At 46.2% G+C, this 21,619-nt stretch overlaps 1 pseudogene; it reads left to right on the forward strand.

The window, feature by feature from the left end:
* Positions 1-19,136: 19,136 nt before the first annotated feature.
* Positions 19,137-20,502, forward strand: LOC147959425 (uncharacterized; annotated as a pseudogene).
* The last annotated feature ends 1,117 nt before the right edge of the window (positions 20,503-21,619 follow it).

The raw sequence follows: 21,619 nt of genomic DNA on the forward strand, positions 1-21,619 counted from the left end.
AAGGGAATTGTATACGGGATTGCTTGAATCCTCGACATCGTGGTTCATCCGATGAGATCATCATGGAACATGTGGGAGCCAACATGGGTATCCAGATCCCGCTGTTGGTTATTGGCCGGAGAGTTGTCTCAGTCATGTCTGCATTGTTCCCGAACCCGTAGGGGCCACCTCTCTCGGAGGGCCTCATGGGCCGTAGAGGAAAGGGAACCAGCCCCAAGTGGGCTGGGCGCATCCCCCCTTGGGCCCATGCGCCTAGGGTTTGGGAGGGGGAGGGGAAACCCTAGAGGGGGCGCCCCCCTTGCTTGGGGGACAAGCCACCCCCTTGGCCACCGCCCCCCTCTAGATCTCATCTAGAGGGGGCCGGCCCCCTTCCTCCTTCCCCTATAAATAGAGGGGCAAGGGGAGGGCTGCACACCACATCCAAGGCGCAGCCCCTCCCCTCCCCAACACCTCTCCTCCTCCGTTAAGAGCTTGGCGAAGCCCTGCCAAAGTACTGCCGCTCCACCACCACCACGCCGTCGTGCTGCTGTTGGAGCTCTCTTCCTCAACCTCTCCCTCCTCCTTTCTGGATCAAGGCGCGGGAGACGTCTCCGCTCTGTACGTGTGTTGAACGTGGAGGTGCGTCCGTTCGGCGCTAGGATCATCAGTGATTTGGATCACGTCGAGTACGACTCTATCAACCCCGTTCTCTTGAACGCTTCCGCTCGCGATCTACAAGGGTATGTAGATGCACTCCTCTCCCTCTCATTGCTAGATGACTCCATAGATTGATTTTGGTGATGCGTAGAAAATTTTAAATTTGTGCTACGATCCCCAACAGTGGCATCATGAGCTAGGTCTATGCGTAGTTTCTATGCATGAGTAGGACACAAGTTGTTGTGGGCGTCGATTTTGTCAATTTACTTGCCGTTACTAGTCTTATCTTGATTCGGCGGCATCGTGGGATGAAGCGGCCCGGACCGACCTTACACGTACGCTTACGTGAGACTGGTTCCACCAACTGACATGCACTAGTTGCATAAGGTGGCTAGCGGGTGTCTGTCTCTCCCACTTTAGTCGGATCGGATTCGATGAAAAGGGTCCTTATGAAGGGTAAATAGAAATTGGCATATCACGTTGTGGTTTTGGCGTAGGTAAGAAATGTTCTTTCTAGAAACCTATAGCAGCCACGTAAAACTTGCAACAACAATTAGAGGACTTCTAACTTGTTTTTGCAGCATATGTCGTGTGATGTGATATGGCCAAAAGGATGTGATGAATGATATATGTGATGTATGAGATTGATCATGTTCTTGTAATAGGAATCACGACTTGCATGTCGATGAGTATGACAACCGGCAGGAGCCATAAGAGTTGTCTTAATTTATTTATGACCTGCGTGTCAACATAAACGTCATGTAATTACTTTACTTTATCGCTAACCGTTAGCCATAGTAGTAGAAGTAATAGTTCGCGAGACAACTTCATGAAGACACGATGATGGAGATCATGATGATGGAGGTCATGGTGTCATGCCAGTGACGATGATGATCATGGCGCCCCGAAGATGGAGATCAAAAGGAACAAAATGATATTGGCCATATCATGTCACTATTTGATTGCATGTGATGTTTATCATGTTTTACATCTTATTTGCTTAGAACGACGGTAGCATAAATAAGATGATCCCTCGCAATAATTTCAAGAAAGTGTTCCCCCTAACTGTGCACCGTTTCTAAGGTCCGTTGTTCCGAAGCACCACGTGATGATCGGGTGTGATAGGTTCTAACGTTCGCATACAACGGGTGTAAGCCAGATTTACACACACAATACACTTAGGTTGACTTGACGAGCCTAGCATGTAAAGACATGGCCCCGGAACACGGAAGACCGAAAGGTCGAACATGAGTCGTATAGAAGATACGATCAACATGAAAATTTTCATCGATGATGACTAGTCCGTCTCACGTGATGATCGGATACGGCCTAGTTGACTCGGATCATGTATCACTCAGATGACTAGAGGGATGTCTATCTGAGTGGGAGTTCATTTAATAATTTGATTAGATGAACTTAATTATCATGAACATAGTCTAAAAATCTTTGCAATATGTCTTGTAGATTAAATGGCCCACGCTAATGTTGCCCTCAACTTCAACGCGTTCCTAGAGAAAACCAAGCTGAAAGACGATGTCAGCAACTACACGGACTGGGTCCGTAACCTGAGGATTATCCTCATAGCTGCCAGGAAAGCATATGTCCTTGATGCACCGCTAGGTGAAGCACCTGTTTTCCCTGCAGAACAAGACGTTATGAACGCTTGGCAGACGCGTAGTGATGATTACTCCCTGGTTCAGTGCGGCATGCTTTTCATCTTAGAACCGGGGCTCCAAAAGCGTTTTGAGAAACACAGAGCATATGAGATGTTCCAAGAGCTGAAAATGGTTTTCCAAGCTCATGCCCGGGTCGAGAGATATGAAGTCTCCGAAAAATTCTACAGTTGTAAGATGGAGGAGAATAGTTCCGTCAGCGAGCACATACTCAAAATGTATGGGTTGCACAACCGCTTGTCTCAGCTGGGAGTTAATCTCCCGGATGATGCAGTCGTTGACAGAATCCTTCAGTCGCTCCCACCTAGCTACAAGAGCTTTGTGATGAACTTCAATATGCAGGGGATGGAAAAGACCATTCCCGAGGTATATTCAATGCGGAAATCAGTGGAGGTGGAAATCAAAAAGGAACATCAAGTGTTGATGGTGAATAAAACCACCAAGTTCAAGAAAGGCAAGGGTAAAAAGAACTTCAAGAAGGACAGCAAGGGAGTTGCCGCGCCCGGTAAGCAAGCTGCCGTGAAGAAGCCAAAGAATGGACCCAAGCCTGAGACTGAGTGCTTTTATTGCCAGGGAAACAGTCACTGGAAGCGGAACTGCCCCAAGTACTTAGAGGATAAGAAGGCCGGCAATACTAAAGGTATATGTGATATACATGTTATTGATGTGTACCTAACCAACGCTCGTAGTAGCTCCTGGGTATTTGATACTGGTGCAGTTGCTCATATTTGTAACTCAAAACAGGAACTGTGGAATAAACAGAGACTGGCGAAGGACGTGGTGACGATGCGCGTCGGGAATGGTTCCAAGGTCGATGTGATCGCCGTCGGCATGCTACCTCTACACTTACCTACGGGATTAGTTTTAAACCTCAATAATTGTTATTTAGTACTAGCTTTGAGCATGAACATTGTATCTGGATCTCGTTTAATGCGAGATGGCTACTCATTTAAATCTGAGAAAAATGGTTGTTCTATTTATATGAGAGACATGTTTTATGGTCATGCCCCGCTGGTCAATGGTTTAGTCTTATTTAATCTCGAATGTGATGTTACACATATTCATAGTGTGAATGCCAAAAGGTGTAAGGTTGATAATGATAGTCCCACATACTTGTGGCACTGCCGCCTTGGTCACATTGGTGTCAAACGCATGAAGAAACTCCATGCAAATGGACTTTTGGAGTCTCTTGATTATGAATCATTTGACACGTGCGAACCATGCCTCATGGGCAAAATGACCAAGACTCCGTTCTCCGAAACAATGGAGCGAGCAACCAACTTATTGGAAATCATACATACTGATGTGTGCAGTCCAATGAGTGTTGAGGCTCGCGGTGGCTATCATTATGTTCTCACCCTCACTGATGACTTGAGTAGATATGGGTATGTCTACTTAATGGAACACAAGTCTGAGACCTTTGAAAAGTTCAAGGAATTTCAGAGTGAGGTTGAGAATCAACGTGATAGGAAAATCAAGTTCTTACGATCAGATCATGGGGGAGAATATTTGAGTCACGAATTTGGCACACACTTAAGGAAATGTGGAATAGTTTCATAACTCACGCCGCCTGGAACACCACAGCGTAATGGTGTGTCCGAACGTCGTAATCGCACCCTATTGGATATGGTGCGATCTATGATATCTCTTACCGATCTACCGCTATCATTTTGGGGTTATGCTATAGAGACTGCCGCATTCACTTTAAATAGGGCTCCGTCGAAATCCATTGAGACGACACCATATGAATTGTGGTTTGGTAAGAAACCTAAGCTGTCGTTTCTGAAAGTTTGGGGATGCGATGCTTATGTCAAGAAACTTCAACCTGAAAAGCTCGAACCCAAATCGGAAAAATGCGTCTTCATAGGATACCCTAAAGAAACTATTGGGTATACCTTCTACCTCAGATCCGAAGGCAAGATCTTTGTTGCCAAGAATGGATCCTTTCTAGAGAAAGAGTTTCTCTCGAAAGAAGTAGGTGGGAGGAAAATAGAACTTGATGAAGTATTGCCTCTTGAACCGAAGAGTGGCGCAGCTCAAGAAAATGTTTCTGAGGTGCCTACACCAACTAGAGAGGAAGTTAATGATGATGATCATGAAACTTCAGATCAAGTTGCTACTGAACTTCGTAGGTCCACAAGGACACGTTCCGCACCAGAGTGGTACGACAACCCTATCCTGGAAATCATGTTGTTAGACGATGGTGAACCTTCGATCTATGAAGAAGCAATGGCGGGCCCAGATTCTGACAAATGGCTAGAAGCCATGAAATCCGAGATAGGATCCATGTATGAAAATGAAGTATGGAGTTTGACTGACTTGCCCGATGATCGGCGAGCCATAGAAAATAAATTGATCTTTAAGAAGAAGACAGACACGGATGGTAATGTGACCATCTATAAGGCTCGGCTTGTCGCTAAGGGTTATCGACAAGTTCAAGGGGTTGACTACGATGAGACTTTCTCACCCGTAGCGAAGCTGAAGTCCGTCCAAATCATGTTAGCAATTGCCGCATTCTATGATTATGAGATATGGCAAATGGACGTCAAAACGGCATTCCTTAATGGTTTCCTTAAGGAAGAATTGTATATGATGCATCCGGAAGGTTTTGTCGATCCTAAGAATGCTGACAAGGTGTGCAAGCTCCAACGCTCAATCTATGGGCTGGTGCAAGCATCTCGGAGTTGGAACATTCGATTTGATGAGATGCTCAAAGCGTTTGCGTTTACGCAGACTTATGGAGAAGCCTGTGTTTACAAGAAAGTGAGTGGGAGCTCTGTAGCATTTCTCATATTATATGTGGATGACATACTATTGATGGGAAATGATATAGAATTCTTGGAAAGCATAAAGGCCTACTTGAACAAGTGTTTTTCAATGAAGGACCTTGGAGAAGTTGCTTATATATTAGGCATCAAGATCTATAGAGATAGATCGAGACGCCTCATTGGTCTTTCACAAAGTACGTACCTTGACAAGATATTGAAGAAGTTCAATATGGATCAGTCCAAGAAGGGGTTCTTGCCTGTATTGCAAGGTATGAGATTGAGCACGGCTCAATGCCCGACCACAGCAGAAGATAGAGAAAAGATGAGTGTCGTCCCCTATGCCTCGGCCATAGGGTCTATCATGTATGCCATGCTGTGTACCAGACCTGATGTAAACCTTGCCGTAAGTTTGGTAGGAAGGTACCAAAGTAATCCCGGCATGGAACACTAGACAACGGTCAAGAATATCCCGAAGTACCTGAAAAGGACTAAGGATATGTTTCTCGTCTATGGAGGTGACGAAGAGCTCGTCGTAAAGGGTTACGTCGATGCTAGCTTCGACACAGATCTGGATGACTCTAAGTCACAAACCGGATACGTGTATATTTTCAATGGTGGGGCAGTCAGCTGGTGCAGTTGCAAGCAAAGCGTCGTGGCGGGATCTACATGTGAAGCGGAGTACATGGCAGCCTCGGAGGCAGCACAAGAAGCAATCTGGGCGAAGGAGTTCATTACCGACCTAGGAGTTATTCCCAATGCGTCGGGCCCGATGACTCTCTTCTGTGACAACATTGGAGCTATTGCCCTTGCCAAGGAGCCCAGGTTTCACAGGAAGACCAGGCATATCAAGCATCGCTCCAACTCCATTCGTGAAAATGTTCAAAATGGAGACATAGATATTTGTAAAGTGCATACGGACCTGAATGTCACAGATCCGTTGACTAAACCTCTTCCTCGAGCAAAACATGATCAACACCAGAACTCTATGGGTGTTCGATTCATCACAATGTAACTAGATTATTGACTCTAGTGCAAGTGGGAGACTGTTGGAAATATGCCCTAGAGGCAATAATAAAATGGTTATTATTATATTTCCTTGTTCATGATAATTGTCTATTGTTCATGCTATAATTGTGTTATCCGGAAATCGTAATACATGTGTGAATACATAGACCACGACATGTCCCTAGTGAGCCTCTAGTTGACTAGCTCGTTGATCAATAGATGGTTACGGTTTCCTGACCATGGACATTGGATGTCATTGATAACGGGATCACATCATTAGGAGAATGATGTGATGGACAAGACCCAATCCTAAGCATAGCGCAAGATCGTGTAGTTCGTCTGCTAAAGCTTTTCTAATGTCAAGTATCTTTTCCTTAGACCATGAGATTGTGCAACTCCCGGATACTATAGGAATACTTTGGGTGTGCCAAACGTCACAACGTAACTGAGTGACTATAAAGGTGCACTACGGGTATCTCCGAAACTGTCTGTTGGGTTGGCACGAATCAAGACTGGGATTTGTCACTCCGTATGGTGGAGAGGTATCTCTGGGCCCACTTGGTAAGACATCATCGTAATGAGCTCAATGTGACTAAGGGTTGGTCATGGGATGATGTGTTATGGAACGAGTAAAGTGAATTGCTGGTAACGAGATTGAACGAGGTATTGGGATACTGACAATCGAATCTCGGGCAAGTAACGTACCGATTGACAAAGGGAATTGTATACGGGATTGCTTGAATCCTCGGCATCGTGGTTCATCCGATGAGATCATCATGGAACATGTGAGAGCCAACATGGGTATCCAGATCCCACTGTTGGTTATTGGCCAGAGAGTTGTCTCGGTCATGTCTGCATTGTTCCCGAACCCGTAGGGTCTACACACTTAAGGTTCGATGATACTAGGGTTATTAGGAAGACTTGTATGTGATTACCGAATGTTGTTCGGAGTCCCGGATGAGATCCCGGATGTCACAAGGAGTTCCGAAATGGTCCGGAGGTGAAGATTTATATATAGGAAGTTGTCATACGGTCACCGGAAAGGTTTGGGGGCATATCGGTATTGTACCGGGGCCACCGAAGGGGTTCTGGGGGTCCATCGGGAGGGGCCACCTCTCTCGGAGGGCCTCATGGGCCGTAGAGGAAAGGGAACCAGCCCCAAGTGGGCTGGGCGCATCCCCCTTGGGCCCATGCGCCTAGGGTTTGGGGGGGGGGGGAACCCTAGAGGGGGCGCCCCCCTTGCTTGGGGGGCAAGCTACCCCCCTTGGCCGCCGCCCCCCTCTAGATCTCATCTAGAGGGGGCCGGCCCCCTTCCTCCTTCGCCTATAAATAGAGGGGTAAGGGGAGGGCTGCATACCACATCCAAGGCGCAGCCTCTCCCCTCCCCAACACCTCTCCTCCTCCGTTAAGAGCTTGGCGAAGCCCTGCCGGAGTACTGCCGCTCCACCACCACCACGCCGTCGTGCTGCTGTTGGAGCTCTCTTCCTCAACCTCTCCCTCCTCCTTGCTGGATTAAGGCGCGAGAGACGTCTCCGCTCCGTACGTGTGTTGAACGCGGAGGTGCCGTCCGTTCGGCGCTAGGATAATCAGTGATTTGGATCACGTCGAGTACGACTCCATCAACCCCGTTCTCTTGAACGCTTCCGCTCGTGATCTACAAGGGTATGTAGATGCACTCCTCTCCCTCTCGTTGCTAGATGACTCCATAGATTGATCTTGGTGATGCGTAGAAAATTTGAAATTTGTGCTACGATCCCCAACAAGGTTCTTGGCTGGTTCTCGAGGGATAGAAAGAGAGAGGGGGTCGAGGCGCACCTGCCTGTACCCGTGGTTCGATGAGAGACGGCCGGAGAAGCTCGGAACCAAGCTCACAAGCGGCGACTGCGGCCGGGTCTCGCCCGAGAGGAGCAGGACGATGGAGAGGGGTAGTTCCAGGGGCTCCAACTAGTCACGATGGCACCAGTGGACCACCAGGGAGTCGCCGGAGTAGTGGCTTTTGCTCGAGGGGCACTAGAGTGAGGAGGAGGGGCTGTGGGGATCGCTGGTGAGCTCAGGTTGGGGACGGCGGCCAGAGGCCTGCCCGGCCGGGCTACGGTTATGCTACGGCTTGTGGAGGTTGGGCGGTGGGGTTGGAGTGCTCGGAGAGGCTGGAGGGGTCTGAAGTTATAGCTGGAGGGGGAGAGGGGTACGTGGCTCTGCCGGAGCTCTCTGGAAGCCGGCGAGCAACGACGAGCGGTGTCAGCGAGTGGTGGAGGGACTCAGTGCACACGCGGGGACTGTGTAGAGTGCGGACGAGCATAGGAGGTGGTGGGAGAATAAGACATGGGCACGGGATGCACTGTGGCTTTGGCCGCGTCGTGCCCATGCCCGCTGCGGTGTCTCCGACGTCGGAAAGCGCTAGGGAGAGGTCAAAGGTGAGGAGACGAAGGAGGTGGTGCAGTGCGGCAGTCACCGGCGAGCTCTGGATCGATCATGCGATGAACAAACACTCGGGCGCAGCGTAGAGCGCGTTGGGCGCATTGCCGGAGCCGTGTCTTCACGCGGTCACCACACTAGCATGGTCAAGACGACACCCACTAGATGCCAAACCATGTCCGGGGTGTTGTTCGTGCAGTGTTAGGTCTAGGAAGGGTCATGTCACACTGCCAGGCCGACCAGATGAGACTTGAGCTTCTTGGCAAGTTTCTGGACAGAAACTTGGCTGCCAAGTTTGGAGGGCTTCTAGAAGGTGATCAGGGCTGATCTCCTGGGGTTAAGGTTTACTTAGGAGGGTAATGAAGCTCAAGAAAAATCAGCCTCATTGGATCAAGGAAAATGGTACTTGCTGTGGAAAGTGCATTTTAGGGCTAGAACAGAAATGATTTTCTGTAGGAAAAATATTCCAAAAAGTCATGCAATATTTTTACTCAGGAAGGTGGGCCAGGGTCAAAAGAATATTTAGGAATTTTCTCAGGATTTTAGGAGCAAGAAAAATGAGGGTTGCTTTGGAGCACAAGTCTCTAAATTGAATTTCATAGAAGAAATTGAATATTTTTCTTTTATGAAAAATATTCCTTGGGTTATTTTGGGATTTTTCAGAGAAAGAATGTTGAATGAGAGGTGGATAGGTCACTTGGGTGAAAATCAAGGACATGCCCACGTGTTTAAGTCCATTTGAATTGATTCAAAAACCCCAAATTCAAAGCAGAAGCAATTGAAGTCCGAAAAAAGAGAGAATGCAAAAACTAGGCTGTCACAAAAGACCTCACTGAAGCTGCTTATATATTGGGCATCAAAATCTATAGAGATAGATCAAGATGCTTAATTGGACTTTCACAAAGCACATACCTTGATAAAGTTTTGAAGAAGTTCAAAATGGATCAGTCAAAGAAAGGGTTCTTGCCTGTGTTACTGGTAACCCACAAGTATAGGGGATCAATTGTAGCCTCTTTTGATAAGTAAGAGTGTCGAACCCAACGAGGAGCTAAAGGTAGAACAAATATTCCCTCAAGTTCTATCGACCACCGATATAACTCTACGCACGCTTGATGTTCACTTTACCTAGAACAAGTATGAAACTAGAAGTACTTTGTAGGTGTTGTTGGATAGGTTTGCAAGATAATAAAGATTACAAAAATAAAAAGTAGGGGCTGTTTAGATCAAGACACAACTAAGTTAGTTTTAGTAAAGAGCTTTTTGTGATGAGAAAGTTATTTGTCCCTAGGCAATCGATAACTAGACTGGTAATCATTATTGCAATTTTATATGAGGGAGAGGCACAAGCTAACATACTTTCTCTACTTGGATCATATGCACTTATGATTGAAACTCTAGCAAGCATCCGCAACTACTAAAGATCATTAAGATAAAACCCAACCATAGCATTAAAGCATCAAGTCCTCTTTATCCCATACGCAACAACCCCCTTACTCGGGTTTGTGTTTCAGTCACTCATGCAACCCACTATAAGCGAATCATGAACGTATTACAACACCCTACAATGGGGATCCCTCACGCTTGCGCGACACGGAGAGCACCATAGGACAACACCAATAATAAAACATGCAACTCAAACCAATCTTGATCATCAAATAACCCATAGGACAAAACGGATCTACTCAAAAATCATAGGATAGCCATACATCATTAGGAAATAATATATAGCATTGAGCACCATGTTTGAGTAGATATTACATCGGGTAAGAGAGGGGTTACACCGCTGCATAGAGGGGGGAAGAGTTGGTGATGATGGCGGTGAAGTTGTTGGTGAAGATTGCGGTGATGATGATGGCCCCCGGTGGCACTCCGGCGCCACTGGAAGTGAGGGGGAGAGAGCCCCCCTCCTTCTTCTTCTTCCTTGACCTCCTCCCTAGATGGAAGAAGGGTTTCCCCTCTGGTCCATAGCCTCCATGGAATGGGAGGGGCGAGAGCCCCTCTGAGATTGGATTTGTCTCTCTGTCTCTCTCTGTTTCTACGTTCTTTGATTCTTCCCTTTCACCGTTTCTTATATTTCCGGAGATCCGTAACTCCGATTGGACTGAAGTATTAACACGATCTCTATCCGGATGTTAGCTTTCTTGCAGCGAAAGAAGGGCATCAACTGCCTTACGGGGTGGCCACGAGGGTCAGGGGCGCGCCCAGGGGGGTGGGGCGCGCCCCCTGCCTCGTGGCTCCCTCGGGCACCATCTCATGTGGATTTTTCTTCCCAAAAATCATATATATTCCAAAAAAATCTCCACCAGTTTTTATCCCGTTTGGACTCTGTTTGATATGGACATTCTGTGTAACAAAAAACATGTAACAAACAGGAACTAACACTGGGCACTGGATCAATATGTTAGTCCCAAAAATAGTATAAAAAGTTGCCAAAAGTATATGAAAGTTGTAGAATATTGTCATGTAACAATCAAAAATTATAGATACGACGGAGACGTATCAGCATCCTCAAGCTTAATTCCTGCTCATCCTCGAGTAGGTAAATGATAAAAAAGATAATTTTTGATGTGGAATGCTACCTAGCATAATCTTGATCACATATCTAATCATGGCATGAATATTAAGATACGAGTGATTCAAAGCAATAGTCTATCATTTGACATAAAAACAATAATACTTCAAGCCTACTAATAAAGCAATCATGTATTTTCAAAATAACATGGCCAAAGAAAGTTATCCCTACAGAATCATATAGTCTGGCTATGCTCCATCTTCACCACACAAAATATTCACATCATGCACAACCACGATGACAAGCCGAGCAATTGGTTCATACTTTTTAACGCGCTTCAGCATTTTCAACCCTCACACAATACATGAGCGTGAGCCATGGATATAGCACTATAGGTGGAATAGAATGGTGGTTGTGGAGAAGACAAAAAGGAGAAGATAGTCTCACATCAACTAGGTGTATCAACGGGCTATGGAGATGCCCATCAATAGATATCAATGTGAGTGAGTAGGGATTGCCATGCAACGGATGCACTAAGAGCTATAAGTGTATGAAAGCTCAGACTGAAACTAAGTGGGTGTGCATCCAACTTGCTTGCTCATGAAGACCTCGGGCATTTGAGGAAGCCCATCATTGGAATATACAAGCCAAGTTCTATAATGAAAATTCCCACTAGTATATGAAAGTGATAACTCAAGAGACTCTCTATATGAAGAACATGGTGCTACTTTGAAGCACAAGTGTGGTAAAAGGATAGTAACATTGCCCCTTCTCTCTTTTTCTCTCATTTTTTTGGGCCTTCTCTTTTTTTGGCCTTTCTTTTTTTATTATTTTTATTTTTTTCGTCCGGAGTCTCATCCCAACTTGTGGGGGAATCATAGTCTCCATCATCCTTTCCTCACTGGGACAATGCTCTAATAATGATGATCATCACACTTTTATTTACTTACAACTCAATATTACAACTCGATATCTAGAACAAAGATATGACTCTATATGAATGCCTCCGGCGGTGTATCGGGATGTGCAATGATCTAGTGCAGCAATGACATAAAAAATGGAAAAGCCATGAAAACATCATGCTAGCTATCTTACGATCATGCAAAGCAATATGACAATGAATGCTCAAGTCATGTATATGATGATGATGGAAGTTGCATGGCAATATATCTCGGAATGGCTATGGAAATGCCATGATAGGTAGGTATGGGTGGCTGTTTTGAGAAAGGTATATGGTGGGTTTATGGTACCGTCGAAAGTTGCGCGATACTAGAGAGGCTAGCAATGATGGAAGGGTGAGAGTGCGTATAATCCATGGATTCAACATTAGTAATAAAGAACTCACATACTTATTGCAAAAGTTTATTAGCCCTCGAAGCAAAGTACTACTATGCATGCCCCTAGGAGGGTATATTGGTAGGAAAAGACCATCGCTCGTCCCCGAACGCCACTCATAAGGAAGACAATCAATAAATACCTCATGCTCCGACTTCGTTACATAACGGTTCACCATATGTGCATGCTATGGGAATTACAAACCTCAACACAAGTATTTCTACTAATCCACAACTACCCACTAGCATGACTCTAATATCACCATCTTTATATCGCGAAACTATTGCAAGGAATCAAGCATATCATATTAAGTGATCTACAAGTTTATGTAGGATTTTATGACTAACCATGTGAATGACCAATTCCTGTAACCTCTCTAAATAGATATAAGTGAAGAAAGAGAGTTTAATTTTTTCTAAAAAAGATATGCCCACGCTCTAACAAATATAAGTGAAGCAAAAGAGCATTCTACAAATGGCGGTTTTCTATGTAAAGAGAAACATGCAATCCAAACTTCAAATGATATAAGTGAAGCACATGAAGCATTCTATAAAGCCATACTCAAAAGATATAAGTGAAGTGCAATGAGCATTCTATAAATCAACCAAGGACTACCTCATACCAGCATGGTGCATAAAATGAAAATGAAAAATAAATGCAAAAGACGCTCCAAGATTACACATATCACATGAACGAAACGAATCCGAAAACATACTGATACTTGTTGAAGAAAGAGGGGATGCCTTATGGGGCATCCCCAAGCTTAGACACTTGAGTCTCCTTGAATATTTACTTGGGGTGCCTCGGGCATCCCCAAGCTTGAGCTCTTGCCTCTCTTCCTTCTCACATCGAGACCTTCTCGATCATCGGACACTTCATCCACACAAAACTTCAACAAAAAACTCGGTCAGATCCGTTAGTATAATAAAGCAAATCACTACTCGAAGTACTATTGAAAACCAATTCATATTTTGTTTTTTAATTTTAGCTACTTTAATATAACTTTTTCATGGCTTAATCCAGTGATATAAATCGATAGTTTCATCAAAACAAGCAAACTATGCATCAAAAACAGAATCTGTCTAAAACAGAACAGTCTGTAATAATCTAAACATTCACCATACCTATGGTACTCCAAATATTCTACCAAAATTACGAAAAATAAAAAATTTGTATAGAAAGACAGTGCAAAAAGTTTGAGAACCATTTGACGTTCTAGTAAAAAACGTAAAATCACATACTACAGCCAAAGTTTCTGTCCTGCACCGTACAAACCAACAAGCAAAGTAAACATCCTAAAGGCAAATCTTGGCACATTATTTTTATGATACAATGGAGTTGTACAAGGGGATAATTATTTTTTTTGAAAATTTTCTGTAATTAAGATTCACAAAGTTTCCATGGGCATGAACAAAGTTCAAGGACGTCCCCCACTTTCACAATGCTCGTCTATCTCACTTTCACTTTTCTTTTTGAAAAGTTTTGGGTTGCCCTCTTTATTTTTTTTGATTTTAAACTATATAAAAGCACTTAATAGAAATAAATGACTCTCTAAAACTTCCGGGTTGTCTCCCTGGCAGCGCTTTCTTTAAAGCCATTACGCTAGGCATATAGTGCTCAAGTAATGAATCCACCCGGATCCCAAGGTATATCAAAGCCAATTTTAATTAACAATGATTTGTAATTTAGTAGTGAGCACAAAGTAACATATATCATGCAACAATGAATTCTAACTCTCTTCCTATGCATCGGCATGTCATAAAAGAACAATTCATGCACACATAGTAAAGGCTAATGCATAGTATAAACAGTTTCTTGCAATTTTACCATGTTGGAAACATAGAGAGGTGGAGATATAGTTCCTCTCTCATAATAATTGCAAGTAGGAGCAGAAAGCACATGCATATTATATCTATCAAAATTATCATGTGTAATAGTAAAAGGCAACCCATCAATATAATCCTTAATAAGTGCAAACTTCTCCGATATAGTGTAGTCGGGAGAATTCAAAAAGATAATAGGACTATCATGCGTGGGTGCAATAGCAACAATTTCATGTTTAACATAAGGAACTATAGCAAGTTCATCTCCATAAGCATAATTTATATTGGCATCTTGGCCACAAGCATAGCAAGCATCATCAAAAAGGGATATTTCAAGAGAATCAACGGGATCATAACAACCATCATAGCAATCATCCTTCGGTAAGCACGAAGGGAAATTAAACAATGTATGAGTTGAAGAGTTACTCTCATTAGAAGGTGGGTGGGCATGGGTAGCTAATCCGCTCTTCCTCCTTTTGTTCTTCCCTCTCCTCATCATCTTTTTCATCCAATAAGCTCATAGTTTCATCAATTTCTACTTCCATAGACTCCTACAAAATATTAGTCTCTTCTTGGACAGCGGAGACTTTCTCAATAAGTGCATCAATATAGGAATTGTATTCATAATTCTCATAGCAATATTTCAATATAGAAAATTTTCAGGCCTATAAACATCATCATCAAAAGCTTCATACTTTTCAAACAAAGATTCAATTTCATAAGCACCCTTAAAAGCAACAAATTCTTCTATTTGTTCCACATCATAGTAATCATATATACGTCTAGCATAAGAAGCCAAGATTTCATTATCATTAAATTTGCATGAAAAGGGAAGGTGTGGAGCCTTCATCCTAGAGAAACAAGTATAATCATATCTCAAGCATAGTTGCCTAGCATACCACTTCAACATATAAATTTGATCCCATAATAGTTTCCCTTTTTGAGTCAAGCGATAATCCCTAAAGTATTCACATTGATCCAACGTGTCTCCCATAACATAATTGAATGGGGTTTTCTCAGTATTATCAAAGTAGTACATAATCTCTTTCACATAATGAGCATCGAGGGTTTTAGGAGGTTCTCAATCTCCATGAGTAGCAGGCAAAGCTAATTTTTTTTGGTATTTAGTGTTCCATATCCATAACTAAAGATAGAGAACAACTAAGAACAACAAATAAAAATTACTTAGTGATAAAGCAAAAATGCACACACACGAGAATATTCACCCCACGCTATTGATCCCCTGCAACGGCGCCAGAAAAAGGTCTTGATAACCCACAAGGATAGGGGATCAATTGTAGCCTCTTTCGATAAGTAAGAGTGTCGAACCCAACGAGGAGCTAACGGTAGAACAAATATTCCCTCAAGTTCTATCGACCACCGATATAACTCTACGCACACTTGACGTTCGCTTTACCTAGAACAAGTATGAAACTAGAAGTACTTTGTAGGTGTTGTTGGATAGGTTTGCAAGATAACAAAGATTACGTAAATAAAAATTAGGGGCTGTTTAGATCAAGACACAACTAAGTTAGTTTTAGTAAAGAGCTTTTTGTTACGAGAAAGTTATTTGTCCCTAGGCAATCGATAACTAGACCGGTAATCATTACTGCAATTTTATATGAGGGAGAGGCATAAGCTAACATACTTTCTCTACTTGGATCATATGCACTTATGACTGGAACTCTAGCAAGCATCCGCAACTACTAAAGATCATTAAGGTAAAACCCAACCATAGCATTAAAGCATCAAGTCCTCATTATCCCATACGCAACAACCCCCTTACTCGGGTTTGTGTTTCAGTCACTCACGCAACCCACTATAAGCGAATCATGAACGTATTGCAACACCCTACAGCGGGGATCCCTCACGCTTGCACGACACAGAGAGCACCATAGGACAACACCAATAATAAAACATGCAACTCAAACCAATCTTGATCATCAAATAACCCATAGGACAAAACGGATCTAGTCAAACATCATAGGATAGCCATACATCATTGGGAAATAATATATAGAGTTGAGTACCATGTTTAAGTAGAGATTACAGCGGGTAAGAGAGGGGTTACACCGCTGCATAGAGGGGGGAAGAGTTGGTGATGATGGCGGTGAAGTTGTTGGTGAAGATTACGGTGATGATGATGGCCCCCGGTGGCACTGCGGCGCCACCGGAAGCGAGGGGGAGAGAGCCCCCCTCCTTCTTATTCTTCCTTGACTTCCTCCCTAGATTGGATCTGTCTCTCTGTCTCTCTCTGTTTCTGCGTTCTCTGATTCTTCCCTTTCACCGTCTCTTATATTCACGGAGATCCATAACTCCGATTGGGCTGAAATTTTAACACGATCTCTATCCGGATATTAGCTTTCTTGCTGCGAAAGAAGGGCATCAATCGCCTTATGGGGTGGCCACGAGGGTCAGGGGCGCGCCCAGGGGGTGGGGCGCGCCCAGGGGGTGGGGCGCGCCCCCTGCCTCGTGCCTCCCTCGGGCACCGTCTCGCGTGGATTTTTCTTCCCAAAAATCATATATATTCCAAAAATAATCTCCGTCAGTTTTTATCCCGTTTGGACTCCGTTTGATATGGATATTCTGTGGAACAAAAAACATGCAACAAACAGGAACTGGCACTGGGAACTGGATCAATATGTTAGTCCCAAAAATAGTATAAAAAGTTGCCAAAAGTATATGAAAGTTGTAGAATACTATCATGGAACAATCAAAAATTATAGATACGACGGAGACGTATCAGTTACAAGGTGTGAAGTTGAGTCAGACTCAATGCCCGACCACTGCAGAAGATAGAAAGAAAATGAAAGTCATTCCCTATGCCTCAGCCATAGGTTCTATCATGTATGCAATGCTGTGTACCGGACCTGATGTGTGCCTTGCTATAAGTTTAGCAGGGAGGTACCAAAGTAATCCAGGAGTGGATCACTGGACAGCTGTCAAGAACATCCTGAAATACCTAAAAAGGACTAAGGATATGTTTCTCGTTTATGGAGGTGACAAAGAGCTTGTCGTAAATGGTTACGTTGATGCAAGCTTTGACACTGATCCAGATGACTCTAAGTCACAAACCGGATACATATTTATATTGAATGGTGGAGCTGTCAGTTGGTGCAGTTCCAAGCAAAGCTTCGTCGCGGGATCTACGTGTGAAGCGGAGTACATAACTACTTCAGAAGCAGCAAATGAAGGAGTCTGGATGAAGGAATTCATATCTGATCTAGGTGTAATACCTAGTGCATCGGGTCCAATGGAAATATTTTGTGACAATACTGGAGCAATTGCCTTAGCGAAGGAATCCAGATTTCACAAGAGAACCAAACACATCAAGAGACGCTTCAATTCCATCCGTGATCAAGTGAAGGAGGGAGACATAGAGATTTGCAAGATACATATGGATCTGAATGTTGCAGACCCGTTGACTAAGCCTCTTCCACGAGCAAAACATGATCAACACCAAGACTCCATGGGTGTTAGAATCATTACTATGTAATCTAGATTATTGACTCTAGTGCAAGTGAGAGACTGAAGGAAATATGCCCTAGAGGCAATAATAATGTTGTTATTTATATTTTCTTATATCATGATAATTTTTTATTATTCATGCTAGAATTGTATTAACCGGAAACTTAGTACATGTATGAATACATAGACAAAACAAAGTGTCCCTAGTATGCCTCTACTTGACTAGCTCGTTAATCAAAGATGGTTAAGTTTCCTGACCATAGACATGTGTTGTCATTTGATGAACATGATCACATTATTAGGAGAATGATGTGATGGACAAGATACATCCATTAGCTTAGCATAATGATCGTTAAGTTTTATTGCTATTGCTTTCTTCATGACTTATACATATTCCTCTGACTATGAGATTATGCAACTCTCGAATACCGGAGGAACACCTTGTGTGCTATCAAATGTCACAACGTAACTAGGTGATTATAAAGATGCTCTACAGGTGTCTCCGAAGGTGTTTGTTGGGTTGGCACAGATCAAGATTAGGATTTGTCACTCCGAGTATCGGAGAGGTATCTCTGGGCCCTCTTGGTAATGCACATCACTATAAGCCTTGCAAGCAATGCGACTAATGAGTTAGTTGCGGGATAATGCATTACGGAACGAGTAAAGAGACTTGCCGGTAACGAGATTGAACTAGGTATGATGATACTGGCGATCGAATCTTGGGCAAGTAACATACCGATGACAAGGTGAATAACGTATGTTGTTATTGCGGTTTGACCGATAATGTTATGACCGGCATATTAGGGGCTTAGCCCAGTGGGCTGTGGCCCAAGTTATATTATCGTTATTAGGGGCTCGGCCCAATTATCTTATCGTTATTAGGGTCGTTTGCTTAGGAGTCAAGTAAACCTCTCTATATAAGGAGAAGAGATGTATCAATCTAATCAAGCAAGAAGAAATCAGTATTTTCTCGGCTTCCCTTAGGGAGCCGGGAGACCTAACCCTAGCCTCTTCTTGCGCCGCCGCTGCCTCTGCTCCACCATGCAAGGACGGCACCTAGCCGCTAGCCGTCGCGCCCTCGACCTCGTCTTCCTCCATCTTTCCCCTACAATCTCCGCCCTAGAACCGGAAGAACCCTAGTTCCGATCATGTCTTCGCCGCCGCCCATCCCATCACTTTCGCTGCCATTAGTCACCACCGCGCCGCTGGCCTTCTTCACCATGCCGCTGCCCTCCCCGTTCGCGCCGCTAGTCGCATCCTCTAGCACCGCCACCACCTAGATGATGGCGCCCTCCACCGCACCATCGGCCGCCGTCTACTCCCCGGCGGAGATCATCGGAGTCCTCAACGATCTCGTCACCGCCGTCTAGGGGATACAGCTATACCTAGCCGGTCCCTACGGGACGCCCGCCGCCCTGTCGTGGTATTCGGCACCCGCGGTGCTGTCCGGGCCTATACACCACCACTGGACGCTTCAGCCGCTGCCCGCCGCCGCGCCCCAATGGCCGCAGTGGCCAGCGCAGGCCCAGGCCGCGTCACCCATGCCACCCAGGTCCTCGCTGCCACCGCCCTGGCAGCCGATGCACCCCGGGGCCACCACGACGCTGGTCAGGCCGCTGTAGCCCTCGCCGCAGCTACAGCTAGCCCCCGCCACCGCCCCGTTCTAGCCACAATGGCCGGCCGTGGCCATCGCCGCGCCCGGCGCCTCCGCCATTTCCAGGCAGCAGGAGCTGCCGCTGCCGGCGCCTCCGCCGCCCAGCACTGGGTTGACTACAACCGCACCGACGGGCGTGCCAATTCAGCAAGTGCGGTTCCCGCCCTCGCCGTCCCAGCTTCCGGCCTGGTTGGCCAGGACGTCACCGCCGCCATTCTACACCATGGCCGAGGACCAGCCGGCGCCCTTCCTGCCGTACGACGGGCCCTCTGGCTCCGCAGGTTTCCACGCTGGCTTCGACGGGCCACCACTTTCCTGCGGACCACCTGTGCACACCGGACCAATGCCATCCTCTTCGCTGCTCCGTACCGCCAAGCCGTACACTCACGGCGGTCATGCTCAAACACCGTCGCGCTTCGCCAAGCTCGCCTTCGCCACCTACGACGGTGCTGAGGACCCCCTCAACTGGCTCAACCAGTGCGAGCAGTTCTTCCGGGGGCAACGGACGCTCGCGTCGGACCGCACCTGGCTCGCCTTTTATCACCTCTGCGGCGCCGCACAGACGTGGTACTATGCCCTCGAGAAAGACGAGGGCGGCATGCCCCCATGGGAGCGTTTTCACGAGTTCTGCCTCCTTCAATTCAGACTGCCGATACGTGGGAGCCGGCTAGCGGAGTTGGGCCGCCTTCCCTTCACCTCTATGGTGCAGGACTACACCGACAGCTTTCAGGCCCTGGCGTGCCACGCGTCCGGTGTGACGGCTCACCAGCGGGCCGAACTCTTCGTCGGCGGTCTGCCAGATCATAGTCGCGTGGACATTGAGCTACAGGGGACCCAGGACCTCCAGACGGCCATGTACTACGCCCGCATGTTCGAGCGCCACGCGGTGGCCATCCGACACGCATCACCGTCCTGGGCCGATGGGCCGCCACCCTGGTCGGATGTTCCCGCGTAGGGTCGGCCTGCTCAGGCTTCCGCGGCACCCCTTGCCACGACCGCGGCGCACCCATTCCGCCGGCTCACCTCGGCCGAGCTACTCGAGTGTCGCCGCCAAGGGCTGTGCTTCAACTGCGACGAGACCTACATGCCCGGCCACGTCTGCCCCCGACTCTTCTACCTGGAGGCTGCAGACTACATTGAGGAGGATGACGTCGCCGCCGAGCTCGGCGACTTGGCCGCCCCAGCTGTCGCGGAGGTGTTTGACGCTGGTTGATCACCTCGAGGAGTTCAGCAAGCGCTTCCCCGCCTTACAGCTCGAGGACGAGCTATTTGTGCAGGCGGGGAGAAGTGTTATGACTAGCACATTAGGGGCTTAGCCCAGTGAGCTGTGGCCCAAGTTATCTTATCGTTATTAGGGGATTAGCCCAATTATCTTATCATTATTAGGGTCATTTGCTTAGGAGTCAAGTAAAGCCATCTATACAGGGAGAGGAGATGTATCAATCTAATCAAGCAAGAAGCAATCAGTATTTGCTCGGCTTCCCTTAGGGAGCCGGGGGACCTAACCCTAGCCTCCTCTTGCGCCGCCGCTGCCTCTTGCGCCGCTGCCTCTTCTCCACCACGCAAGGATGGCGCCCAGCAGTCGGCCTCCGCGCCCTCGACCTCGTCTTCCTCCATCTTTTCCCTACAATCTCCGCCCTCGAACCGGCAGAACCCTAGTTCCTAATCGATAAAGATCTTCATAGAATATGTAGGAACCAATATGAGCATCCAGGTTCCGCTATTGGTTATTGACCGGAGATGTGTCTCGGTCATGTCTACATAGTTCTTGAACCCGTAGGGTCCGCATGCTTAGTGGAGAGAGAGGGGAGCCCGTAAGGGGTGGCTGCCCCCCCATGGGAGTTCGAATTGGACTAGGGGAGGGGGCGGCGCCCCCTTTCCCTCTCCCTCTCCTTCTCCTTCCTTTTCCCCTCTGATGAGAAAGGAAAATAGGGGGGGGGGCGAATCCTACTAGGTGTGGAGTCCTAGTAGGACTCCCCCATGGCGCGCCCCTTGGTGGCCAGCCTCCTCCTCCCCTCCTTTATATACGGGGGCAGGGTGTAACGCCCAAGATGCAGCTATATCTCCCACGTGTTGAGACACGACTTAGAGGCATAACCGCATTTTGGTATTGTCGCAAGAAGGGTCATCTTCACACAATCCCATGTACAAGAACAAGGAAGTAAATAGTTGTCTTACAATCGCCACGTCACACAATGATCAAATAATTCATACATTAATCAGAGTACACACAAGGTCCGACTACGGACAAAACCAAATGAAAAGAGGACAACCCCAAATGTTAAATCCCGATCGCGTCCCTACTAGGCACCACTACTGATCATCGGGAA

The sequence above is a fragment of the Triticum urartu genome, chromosome 7A, assembly GCF_056163025.1.
Source record: "Triticum urartu cultivar PI428250 chromosome 7A, HENAU_Tu73, whole genome shotgun sequence".
Lineage (NCBI taxonomy): Eukaryota > Viridiplantae > Streptophyta > Magnoliopsida > Poales > Poaceae > Triticum > Triticum urartu.